The sequence below is a fragment of the Miniopterus natalensis genome, chromosome 2 (genome assembly GCF_054644295.1).
Source record: "Miniopterus natalensis isolate mMinNat1 chromosome 2, mMinNat1.hap1, whole genome shotgun sequence".
NCBI classification, from domain to species: Eukaryota; Metazoa; Chordata; class Mammalia; order Chiroptera; family Miniopteridae; genus Miniopterus; species Miniopterus natalensis.
Window position 1 is genome coordinate 47137236 of NC_142082.1, and position 12647 is coordinate 47149882.

Here is a 12647-nt window from a genome sequence, read left to right on the forward strand (position 1 = left end):
TTTTTTTTCTATTTTATGACAAAAAAATTGTAACACACATAGAAGTAGAAAAAATAGTACCATGGAAACTCAGGTATCCATTTTTCTAGCTATAACAATTGTCAACTATGGTCACTCTTGTTTCACTACACCCCCACCTTGTTCCCTTTACCATCCCACTGAATTATTTCATGTGAATCCATCCCAAATATATTTTTTGTTACATTTTAAAATACTCAAAATAGTTTCTATATCTTTAAAAGATATGGAATATTTAAAAAAACATATAACACTATTATAACATAGTTAAAAGCCAAAATTAATTCCATGATATCATTAAACATCTGCTGAGTGTTCAAATTTCACTGATTGTGTTATTTTTTCCTTCTGATGATCAGTGTGAGTCAGTATCCAAACCAGGTTAACACATTCCATTTGGTTGAAATGTCTCTTAAGCCTCTTAATCTGTAGGCATCGCCCACCCCCTCCTTGATTTTCCTTATAATTTATTTTATTTTAAGAAACTTGGTTATTTGTCATATATAGTGTTCCACATTATGGATTATGCTGATTATATATATTCCCATGGGATAATATTTTGTACATTCCTCTGCTCTCCAAACTTCCTGTCAAGTGGTTGTTAGATCTGGAAGGCTTGCTTTGACTTAAATTTGATGTTTTGGATAAGAATATTTCATAGGTAACATCGTGTGCTTCCATCAGATGACACTTAATATTCTGTTCTCTCTTTTTTTGTGATGTTAACAGCTATTGATGATCTTTTTTTGGATTCATTATTAATTTAGAGGTTTTGCTAATTGATAACATGTTTATTCCTTTATTCCTTGAATATCCTAGAAGATATTCAATTATATACTGTTGCATGGCTAGCTTTCCCAAAATTTAGTGACTTAAAACAACAAGCATTTGATTATATCTCATGATTTTGTGGGTCAGTAAATAGGGCAGGGCTGGATACCAGGCAAGGCTCAGCTGGACAATTCCTCAGTTTCATTTAGTGTTGACTGGTATAAATTGGACATACCCAGCTGAAAGCTGAGCTGTCTCAGAGTGTTCATGGTGGCTTCACTCATGTGCATGGGACTGTGCCAAAATGGTTGGAACACTAGAAATGGCTGGACTCTTCCCCCTCTCCATGTAGTATCGGAGTTTCACAGTGTGACCTCTCCAGGTGGGTAGTTAGGATTCTATACGGAAACTGAGAGTGCCAAAAAAGACTAGGAGTTTCCAAAAAATGCAGAAGTTGTCATTTTTCTTAAAGACTGAGTTAGAAACTCTTATAATATCACTTCTTCCATACTAAAAAGTAAAATAAGTCACTTCAGTACAGATGGAATGGAAGAGGAATCAGATAACACATCTCAATGGGAGGAATGTTAAAGAGTTGTGATTATATTTAATCTGACATAGGCTTTTATCATTTCACAAATTCTTTACATGTTTTACCATCTTCCCATGACTTACAAAGCCTCCTCTAAGTTTATTATCTTCTATTTCAGAAAACCACATGTAAATCAAGTCCAAGTGTAGATGAATCTTCTTCAGTGCAGTCCCACATGTATGGTTTCTCTCAATCTAAACACTTGTGAGCTAAAGAAACAAGTTATTTATCTTTCAAATACCTAACATACAATGGTGAGCCAGTCAAAGGATAATTGTAATATACATTTACAAGGCATTGGGGCTGGGAGAGGATAGGCAAGTAACAGTCATTGGTGGATTGAAATGCAGAAATCCAGCTGGACATGTGTTGTCAATTCTTTGATTAAGGCTTATGCTTCCTCCCAGAAAGAGATTCTCTGTAGTTCTTGGCATCACCTTCTGGATCCTGTTTCTACCTAATGAGTCATCTTTTATTTTTCCATACAAAAAAGTCTAGATTTACAGGCGAGCCTATTTGGGTCAGCTTCTGCTTGTAGTACATGACAGGTCCAAAGGCTTCTTTTTATGTTGTGCTGGCTCTATGTTTTTTAGTTGAAGGTGTTATAATGCCTTTAAAAATGGCATAGCTTCTTGAATTACATTATATTTTACTTCAGTGGTCAAAAGCCACACCTGCACTTCTTTCTGAAAATTTATTCAATTTATTAAGCTGACCCAGAGGGTGTTCTGTGAAATACCGTTAACATTGTAAACACTTTTTTTTAATCTTGTTTGTGTAATAAAGTTGGAAGTCTTCATCTATAGAAGAGAGGTTCTAATAGTCACACCTTAAGACTTTTAAGTCAAGAGTTAAGAAAATGCTTCTATGCCCCACATTCTGGGGACACAAAAGAATACATCCATTTGGTTGAGAGGCAGGTAGGAGTTTCCCTATAGAAAATGGAGGACATTTATATAACATTCTTAATTCCACAATTTTTCTTAAAACTACTTTTTCCTTATGTCTCTAGGCTGCTTATATGCAACTGGAGATGAGTAATGGGTATTTTTAGTCAAACAGCTATGTGAGCAATGCTGTACTAAGGAATCACAGGGTGCTACTTACATCAGTAGAAAGACCTTGAGGGGTTTCTTATTTATTGTCCTTGGCTGACATTTTAGGCTTTATCTTACCCAACTTTCTAGGATCACCAAAAATGCCTCCTTCTACACCCTGTTACATATGTTAACATATTATTATAATTCATCTAATATTATATTATTATAATTGAGGTTACTCTAGCAAAATATAGATTATAATATATTAAATGACTGCCTTCTAATTGCAGAGTGAAACTATCACAGTTCGAACAAATGTATCATGATACAAAAATGTATCATGAATTGTTTCAGGGTCCTGCATATACACAAACATAAAAACATACTTTCAAAATTCTTATTAGATATGTCCTTATAGTTCCCCTTTATTAATAAGGAAATGAGTATTTGAAGATGTTACCCAGTTACTCAAGGACACATGACTCCTGATTACCACAGCTAAGTATTATTCTTTTTACTCTATTAACTCATATAGTGTTAAATGAGAAAAGGTAGATTTTAAATGACATTGATTTTATGTGATGAAATGTGGCTTAGAAGCTTAGGTCTTCTGGCTCCAAAGCAAAAGTCTTCTGCATTACATCATATGCATTTATAGGTTTTGCATATGGAGGTGTTTGAACAGCTATGCAAAAGGGAAATTAGTTTCAGGGTGTAACAATATCAAAGATGCCAACTCTGCAAGAATCAGAGATAATGACACAGAAGTGATGGAAATTTGCAAGATACTAGTTAAAGGATAAGATATTGATTTTCTCCTGGTGCTGACTATGAGCTCAATTCCCAGGACATACATAAAAAACCAAAGTTTATTAAGAATTTACCAAGGTACCTACACTGTGCTAAGTGCTTCACGTTTATTGAAGGAAGGAATGTCTTCATTCAGCTCCTAGAGAATATTAATTTCTTAAACATGAAGGAAGACATATTTTTTAAGCATGACTCGAATTATTCCCACGAAGAGTGCATGGGCTAGTTCTCTTGAAAGGCCAAATTAAGAAACATATTTTGCTGATTTCACATTAAAATAGCAGAAAATATATTGAGAGTTAAAATTGTTTCTTTGAACATATCAGTAAGAGTACAATAAAAGAAGATATCAAAGTCAACAATTGTATTTATGTATAATTCATCATATATTTAAATCACTATTTCTGATATATTGTGTGTGTTACTTGATGTTTGGGAGGCAAAATATAGAAAATATTCTACTTTTAGAGTTAGTTCATTAGAAAACTCTAATTCAAGATATAGTTGATAGAAAATATGTTCAATGAAAATATATCAGAGGGGCTAGCAGGAAGAAAAAATGAAAGGGAAAATGTATTCCATTAAGTCAAAAAAAAAATGTTATTAAAAGATCATTTATAGAGAACTTTAAAAGATAAAAGTGTCAGCTTAACAATAAATCCGTCACTACACCAGGCACCCCAAGCACTGTGTATAGAAAGTATCTGTCCACATACCCTTTATCTGGTTGGGCAGTTAAATTCTTTAACAGAGCCCTGCTGGAAGTATTTCTAAGGTATAATTTAAGCAAATTATTCTATTCAAAAGATAAACAGAATGTCCTACAATGTCTTGCAAATCAGAGAAAAGCAAGGTCTCTTTGAAGCAATAGATGACCTTCATTATTTAAATTTGCACCCCATCCTCTAAAACTTTGACAAAAAATAAGTTCTTCATTTTCCAAGAGATGAAGCACTGTCTGTCAGGAAATAAAGAATATTTTGCAAAAGGCTTATCATCCAAGTAATGGAAAAATGTTTGTTTTGCTTTAAAATAGTAATGATGGTAGAAAGTTTAGGCAGGAGTAGCTAATAATACTAGACTTTGCTATTGGCAAAATATTTTAACATAATGCAGAGATATCTATCTAATAGTAGTGGTGAAGAGAAAACATATTTAAAGCTTTTGATTCCAATATTTCAGAAACAGAATGGACCTAGGAATTATAAAATGATTAAAAATAAATTTCTAACATTTGCAATTATTTCGTTAAACCTTAATTTAAAAACATGGAGTGATATAGAACTTGTGTATGTGTTTGTGTTCCAATAAAACTTTATTTATAAAAAAAAGGGGGCAGGTTGGGTTGGCTCACAGGTTGTGGTTTGCCAACTCCTGAGAAAGCAGCACAGAGCAATGATAATGTATTATAGCAATGACACTTTTGGTAAAGTGAAAGCATAGATTGGGAAATGAAAGATTATATTCTGGCAGGTGAGGACAAAATGGGGAAATAGTCTACATTTACTTACGTTTATTCCAAAGTAATTTATCAGTTGCTTGCTCTGTACTAAGTAATGTCTTATGTAATTGTGAAGGATAATCATCATACTTTCCAGTGCAGATTAATGAAAAAGCCAGTTATAACACTATTCACTTAAGGAGTCACTTGAAAAATGTTTATTATATTTTTATTTCAGTTCCAAATTAACCAAATATTTCTCTTAAGAGATGTAAGAAACTCAAAGTAAAATAAGTTATTTTAATTGAATGGTTATGCGCATTAAATATCTAAAAAAAGTAAAGATCATTGTGTGTGTCTCAAGAAAATATTACTAAAATGGTGAGTTCAAAATTATTTCATGAATTTAACATATAATGTCCTATTTTGAGTCCCTTGTAGATGCCATTGGACATTAAATAGGATCTCAAGAAAAGCTAATTAAGTAGTAGAATATTAATAAATTTAATGTACATTCTATCAGTTTAAACAGTGACTTTTAGGTACATTTATTTTTATGGAAACATTAAATTGCCAATGGGGCTTAACTAATTATTTGAAATACTTTTATTTCTTTTGAAAATACATGAAGTTGTAACCAAGGACTTTGCACTTAAAGAATTATTATCTTTAATCTTCTAACTATTAATTATTATGGAAGGTATTACCTTAATTTGGATTAGATTTTCTCATTAGCTTTAAATTGTTAATATATACATACAGAAAATAAATGTGAATATTTCTTTAAATCTTGAAATCAGTGTTTTACTGTTATTCTCCATTCCACTATACCTGGTTAGTAATTATATACCTTCTTTCAACAGAAAGAGATGTTTAAAGTTTTCTATTTTAACCTATAATACTATAAATACTTTGTTTTATTAAGGAAGTTTTACATGAATGTCTGAATTGAATTTCTGCATGTGTGTGCTCTTGGGAACTTTTCTTTCAAAATGTTTGGTTTAGGTCCATAATAAATACAACTCCCTCACTTCTTTTCTCTCATCCTCCCTCCTTGTCTCTTCTTAGGCACAATAGCCCCACGCACCAAAAAATCCACATTCTAATGTCCATAATCCTGCGTCTAAGTCCCCTTACAAACCCAAGGTAAAAAGTACCTTGCATGTATGATTAAGGATATTGAAATAGGGAGCTTATTCTCCTTTATCTAAGTAAACCAATCAAATCCTAAGAGGCATTAAATCTGAGACTTTACTGACTGAGGCCAGAAAGAGGTGTGAGGAAGGAAGAAGAGTCAGAAAGAAGCAATGTTGTCAGCTTAGGAAATGTAGTAAGGCTGAGTATTATGCTCAGCAAAATAAGGCAGTCAGAGAAAGACAGGTACCACATGATCTCACTCATATGTGGAATCTAATGAAGGAAATAAACTGAGGAACAAAGTAGATGCAGAGACACAGAAGCATGAACAGGCTGAGGGATCGCTGAGGGAAGGTGGGGGTGGGGCAGATTAACCCCAGGATTTATATGCATAACCCATGGACACAGACAATAGTGTGGGGAAGGCCTGGGGAGGGGGCATTTCACACCCAGAAAGAAGATGTATTGGATAAGAAGTTTTGTAAACAAACATTATCACAAACGCTCTACCTTGTATTTGTTTCCAGGAAAGCTCATTTGTCTCTCTCCCTTGAAGCCTTTGTTCTTCCCAAGGCAGCCTTCCTCCCTTCCCTGTTCTGTCTAGCCAGAAAGCCACTTCTGTGGGGCACCTTCATATGAATACACTAAACTCCTGTGAATCAGTTTTTTGTTAGTTAACTTTCAGGCCCCTAATCATTCAAGGCGAAGATCAGACAGGCAAAGGTTTTTTCCCAGCATTGATCAAACGGCTCGCTTAAATTGTTTTATAAACTCAGTTTCTTCAAATGATAATTTATTATTGTAATGTGTTGAATGTCAATACACAATTTTCTGATACATATTTTCATTCTCATAGATAGTAAAAGTTGTAATTTCTAGCACAAATTTGTATAGGAAAAATAACTTCATGGTATAGATGTTAAAACAATAGCCCGATGAAGTGGTTCTCTGCATGGCTCCCCGAGCAACAGCATCACGGTGAAACAGGGGTTGGTTAGAGATGGCTGACCCCAGACTTGCTGTATCAGAAACTTTAAGTTGGATCCAGAAACCTGTTATTAAAAGGCTCTCCAGGAGATTCTGATGCATGTCTTCCCTCTCAAGATCTCTTCCCACCTGGCCAGTGTGGCTCAGAGGTTGAGCATTGACGAAAGATGCAGGAGATTGAGGTTCGATCCCCAGCAGAAGGCAGCCTATCAATGATGTTTTTCTCTCTCCCTCTCTCTGAAATCAATAAAGATAAATTTTTAAAAAATTAAAAAAATATATATATCTTCTGCCTTATTAGTTTACAAGTCAGGACATGTTAACATTCTTTCAGTTTCTTTAACTTGGTCAGCAATAAGCTAATGTCTTCTTTTAAGTGAAATTATATTTTTCCATAAATAACACAAATAAAGTAAAAAAAACTTGATGGAGTTTCCCTTTTTTGTTCACACATCCACGTTTCTAAGAGACAAAGCCAGATGCCCAGATCTCAGTATCTCTTAATTTTTAATATAAAAAATATATATATGGTTTAATCAAACAAATAAATTTTAAAACTAGATACTGATTAAATGAGTGGCAGATTGTTGACAACGTTAAAATATCAGTATCAGGGTGGATTTATTTAGCAAGTCAATCATATCTTATTCTTTTCAAGAGTGATTATAAAATTTGAGGTCTAAGTGTTTAAAGCTAAATTATAATAAATCATTTTATACACATTTATTTTTAGGTTTTATTCTGGAAATTAATCACATAAACTGATATTCTTTCACAGGTGAAATAATTCCCAAATTAAATATTGCTTAGTTGTCAGCTTAACTGTATAAAACTATGATTTGTACTAAGATTATAGAGTATCTAAAATTTGTTTGAAATGTTTGTTATGCTATAGGAAAAGCAAAACACTTTAAGTAACTGTTTTTCCCCTTAAAATCAACTTTACCATAAGAAAACATTTTAAAGAAATAAAAATAAATAACAAAATTCTTATTTGCTTTTTAGATCACTAAATGATAGTTTTCAGGAAATTTATGAAAAATAAAATTTATCTCAGTTCTCTTTAGCTTTTTAATTGTCCATAAGCGATTAAAGTGTATCAGTGTACACCATGTCCTAGTTTCACCAATTGCTTTTTTCTGCATAATGTTCTATTTACTATAGAAAGGAAAAATACAACATCAGAAGAGAAATTGTATTTAATTTTTAAAATCCTGCTGAGGTGTGATTTTAACTTAGAAATTTTTGTAGAAACAAAAATCCAGTATTTTTTATTTGAAACTTGTCTAATTTTCATTTAAATCCATGACATATTCAAACAAAGCATCGCTACCTCCCTGTTTTCTGCACCTACTGTGGGCTTTTATTCTAACATCAAGGCTGTTTCCATTCAGGGACCTAAAAGTGAATTGTCACTTTGCTACACACAATGTGATTCATATGTTAAGTGATAAACATGCCTACAAACAACAGACATAGTTTTCTGATAAAGTTATTTACTCAAATCTGACAGAGATGATAAATGTTTTCCATCAGAACAAAACAAAAATGTAGGATTGTTCCCTTTGTGAAGACTACATCTAGCTTGTGGAGCTTTGATATTTATGAAAATAAAACTAGGAACTTTTGAAGGTTTTTAAATAACTCTTACAAGGTTGCTTGCTGTTTTCAAACTCTTCAGAATTCGAAATGCTCAGATCATGCAGGGAATTGATGCTGTAAATCAATGAAAGAAAACAGAAGTTAAAAACCCAGAAGGCATGAAATATTTCTTTCTAATACTGCCTATACAATCCTTCATTTCCAAACTAGTTAATTACGCTATATTTTATTGTTAGGAATACTGTGACCTGGTGTAATAAAACTGGTAAATTTATCCACAGTGACACACAAGTTTGGGGAAAAGTAAAATATTCAAAGTGTTCATTCAACATATCATCTCTGCCTCTAATATTCCTTGTCCTCATTAATCCATATTTTTCACAGTTTATATAAAGCTAATTTTATGTATGTTTATAGCCTTGTATTATAAATGTAGCAAATTATAAATGTAGCCTGCACAAATATTCTCTCTCTCTCATAAACTTCAATAGAATATATAAAAGACCTAAGTCTAATATTTTCCTCTATTGTTACTAAACTATGCCATAGTAAATAACTCAATATGTCACTATGAAATAAATTTAAAAAGCATGTGGAAAAAAAGAATCCTTAGTTTATATTAGGTTACTCATACAGAATTTTTAAAACTGCTTTATCTCAGTATATATAATTTTTCCTTCTTCCAAAAGTAGTATCAGTGCCAGACAATATTTGAAACTTATGACAATTTTAATTTTAAGCAAATGGCAAGAATTTATACTTTAATATTTTCAGGTATTAAATAATATGATAATATTTCTACATGTAATCTAAAATTTTCAGTTTAGCAATAATATATAACCAAAATATACAGAGTGTAAAGTTATGCAAAAGAGTTGAATAAATGTTATCAGAATGTATTAATATTTTTTAATAATACATGATATTTAAAAGTTTAGAAATTCCTGTAAATATTCTCTCCCTCTCCTCTGTTCCAAATCAATCATTTATTATTCCACCTATCTTTAACTTTCCTGTAAATCCATGCCAATATTATTAAATCTCCGCTACCTGATTTCTATCGCATTATCAGCAATATAACAATTTATAGCTTATTTAACTTGTTAATCTAACAAACCTGGTGTTGCAGGAAAGGACTCTAGTGAATGTCTAGTAAACATACTAATATATTTAGAAACATGAATATTTTTTGTTATTTTCCATTTATTTAATTAATTTATTTATTGAGGCGGTATTGGTTCACAAATCCATATAGTTTTCAAGTGTACAACTCAACAAAACATCATTCCCACACTGCATCCTGCAGCCCTCCCCAAGCAAAGTCTCTTTCCATCCCCATTTCCCCGGCTTTGCCCACCTCCACCTACCCCTGACCCATCTTCCCTCTGGCTCTCACCGCGCTGTTATCTGTGTCTATGGTATGTATATATGCTTTTTTAGCTAATCTCTTTACCTTCTTTCATCCAGTCTCCCCGTTTCCCTCCCCTTTGACAGCTGTCAGTCTGTTCCCTATATCCATTCCTCTGTTTCTATTTTGTTCATCATTTTATTTTGTTCATTAGAATTAAACATACAAGTGAGATTAGATAGTATTTACCTTTCTCTGCCTGACTTATTTCACTTAGCATAATAATCTCCAGGTCAATCCATGATGACACAAAAGGTAAGTTTTCTTCTTCTTTACAGCTTTATAGTATTCCATGGTGTGAATGTCCCACAGCTTTTTTATCCACTCATCTACTGATGGGCACTTGGGCTGTTTCCAGATCTTAGCTATTGTGAACTGTGCTGCTATGAACATAAGGGTGCATATATTCTTTTGAAAAATCTTAGGGCAAAGATTAAATTTTGTGATGCTAGTGAAACATGTTTTTAGGATGAGAATCAAATCTAGTATGTTGTTTTAAGATCTTTTGATTTTTTTCTCTATAAAATTGAATATGGTACCTTTCAGACCCTATAAATAGGCCAAATAACTTGTAAAATGTTTATGATTTTGTTGGTTAGCTCTCAGATTTACATATAAAATACAAAGGGATCTTTTTCAAAAAGGTGTCTGAGTATTACTATTATAAAATACAATATTTTATAATTTAATAAGTAGATGCACACAACATTGTTTTATGAGCGATGTCTGCTTGTTCTTTTAAGCTTCTAAGTTTGTGGGTGTTTTGTTACACAGAGGTTTATAACTAAAACCAACTGAAACAAAAAATGTTTCCCTCTTTTACTTGCAGTATTATCAGTACTCTTTTACTTCATTTTTCCTTTCAGTTCTTTTTCCTCCTCATAATTTTCTTCTTTCTCCCACCATTATTCTTTTCCCCTTCATGGTTTCTTTCTTTCTTTCTTTCTTTCTTTCTTTCTTTCTTTCTTTCTTTCTTTCTTTCTTTCTTTCTTTCTTTCTTTCTTTCTTTCTTCCTTTCTTCCTTTCTTCCTTTCTTCCTTTCTTCCTTTCTTCCTTTCTTTCCCTTCCTTCCTTCCTTCCTTCCTTCCTTCCTTCCTTCCTTCCTTCCTTCCTTCCTTCCTTCCTTCCTTCCTTCCTTCTTTCCTTCCTTCCTTCCTTCCTTCCTTCCTTCCTTCCTTCCTTCCTTCCTTCCTTCCTTCCCCTTTCTTTATTTTTCCTTTTTTTCCATTTTATTCTATAATATTTTTTGAACCTTAAAAGTCATAAGCCTGGACTGATATTGTCATTAGCAGGAAGATTTTAAAACACACAGACACACAGATGCACACATATTGATTGAACTGACAAAGACCTTTTTCTTGCCTAAATTTTAGTTAGGTTCATCTGAAGCCTCTTCTTGACTAGGCCTCAGTCTTAGCTTGCTCTTGGCCTGCAGAGACCAATTTTGGCAAAGAATCCAGTTACGGAATTTTATAGAGAATCCCTACCAACTTTAATATCTATCAAGCTCCTCATCCTTTACCCTTGATAGCTAAACCCTGAGCCTACCTTTATTGGGAATTCTGTTAAGCTTCTTTAGCTGGAGTTTCCCTACCCTCAATATCTAATCAAGTTTTCTTTAGCAATTTTCTATCCATTGACCACCTCATTTTGCTCCTTGGCTATAAATCCCAACTGCCTTTGCTGTATTCGGTATTGACTGCTATCTCTTGACCTTATTGCAATAGTCTGCCTTGACATTTGTAACAAGAATTTAGTACAATTTTATATTTTTATTTGAAGGATATTATTTTATTATTTTGACGTATAGAAAATTCAACTGTTGCATCTAACTCAATTTGGTGGCAAGTTCATTAGCATTTGTCTTTTCCAGCTTGGCAGTGTGAGCCACAGATTTTGGGCCCAGAAGTTGCCTCCTCAGTAATGGCAGATCTCATCAAATCTGTCATTGTCACTGGACTTGGTAGCTTCCACCAGCATAGCCAGATCTCCTTTGTCTTCTGAACTAACCTTTGTGAATGTGATGGTGGTACAGGTCTTCCTGTGGCCTAAATGTCCCAATCTGGCCTTCCCCTTGATAATGTAATCAGTAAGAAACCCCCATCGTATGAGACAGGACAGACAGAAAGACAACCAGCTCCTTGGGATTCATGTCATGGGTAGTCAACACCAGCTAGCCTTCTTACTCTCCACCAAGGTGGTGACAGTAATTTACCCCTGCTCAAAGGATAGGTGCCCTCTTAGTTGGGATATTTTCTTTGCTGGCAGCTTTCTTCTCAGCCTGGACCAAAAATCTCCGCTTCTTTTTTTGCTTTATCTCTGGTCTGTTCTTATGGGCCAGCTTAAGCAGTTTAGATATTTAGAAGTTCAAAGGTGAACTGGTTTATCACCTGAGGAAATTTCAGCTGCTTAGAGAAGACAGCCCTTTGTATCTTATAATTTGGTGCAGCAAGGTTATTTGACAAAGCAGCAAGGGCAAGGGGACTTTGGGACTGGATGTACTGTCCAGTTGCATAATTCTTGCATCTTTTCTCCAACTGGATTTACCAACTTCTTAGCCTCCTCCCTCTTCACAACAGCAGGTGTCAGGGCCATCTTCTTCCTATTAGCCTTCTTTCCTTTCAACATCTTGTGTGTGTGTGTGTGTGTATGTGTGTGTATTCTAACACATAGATTGTTTATTTAGAAATTTGAAAAAGAATTCTGATTTTTAATGATTTCTACTTATAAAATTTAATATCAACAATTTGCTTCATTTTGGTTCTGTTGATCATGTTTTTTCTAATCCTTTGAGTTTCATATATTTAGAAATTTCAGTATATTTGTTTCTTTTCAAATTCT

At 33.4% G+C, this 12647-nt stretch overlaps 1 pseudogene; it reads right to left on the reverse strand.

The window, feature by feature from the left end:
• Nucleotides 1-11634: 11634 nt before the first annotated feature.
• On the reverse strand, nt 11635-12434 carry LOC107545874 (large ribosomal subunit protein eL8 pseudogene; annotated as a pseudogene).
• Between the last annotated feature and the right edge of the window lie 213 nt (nt 12435-12647).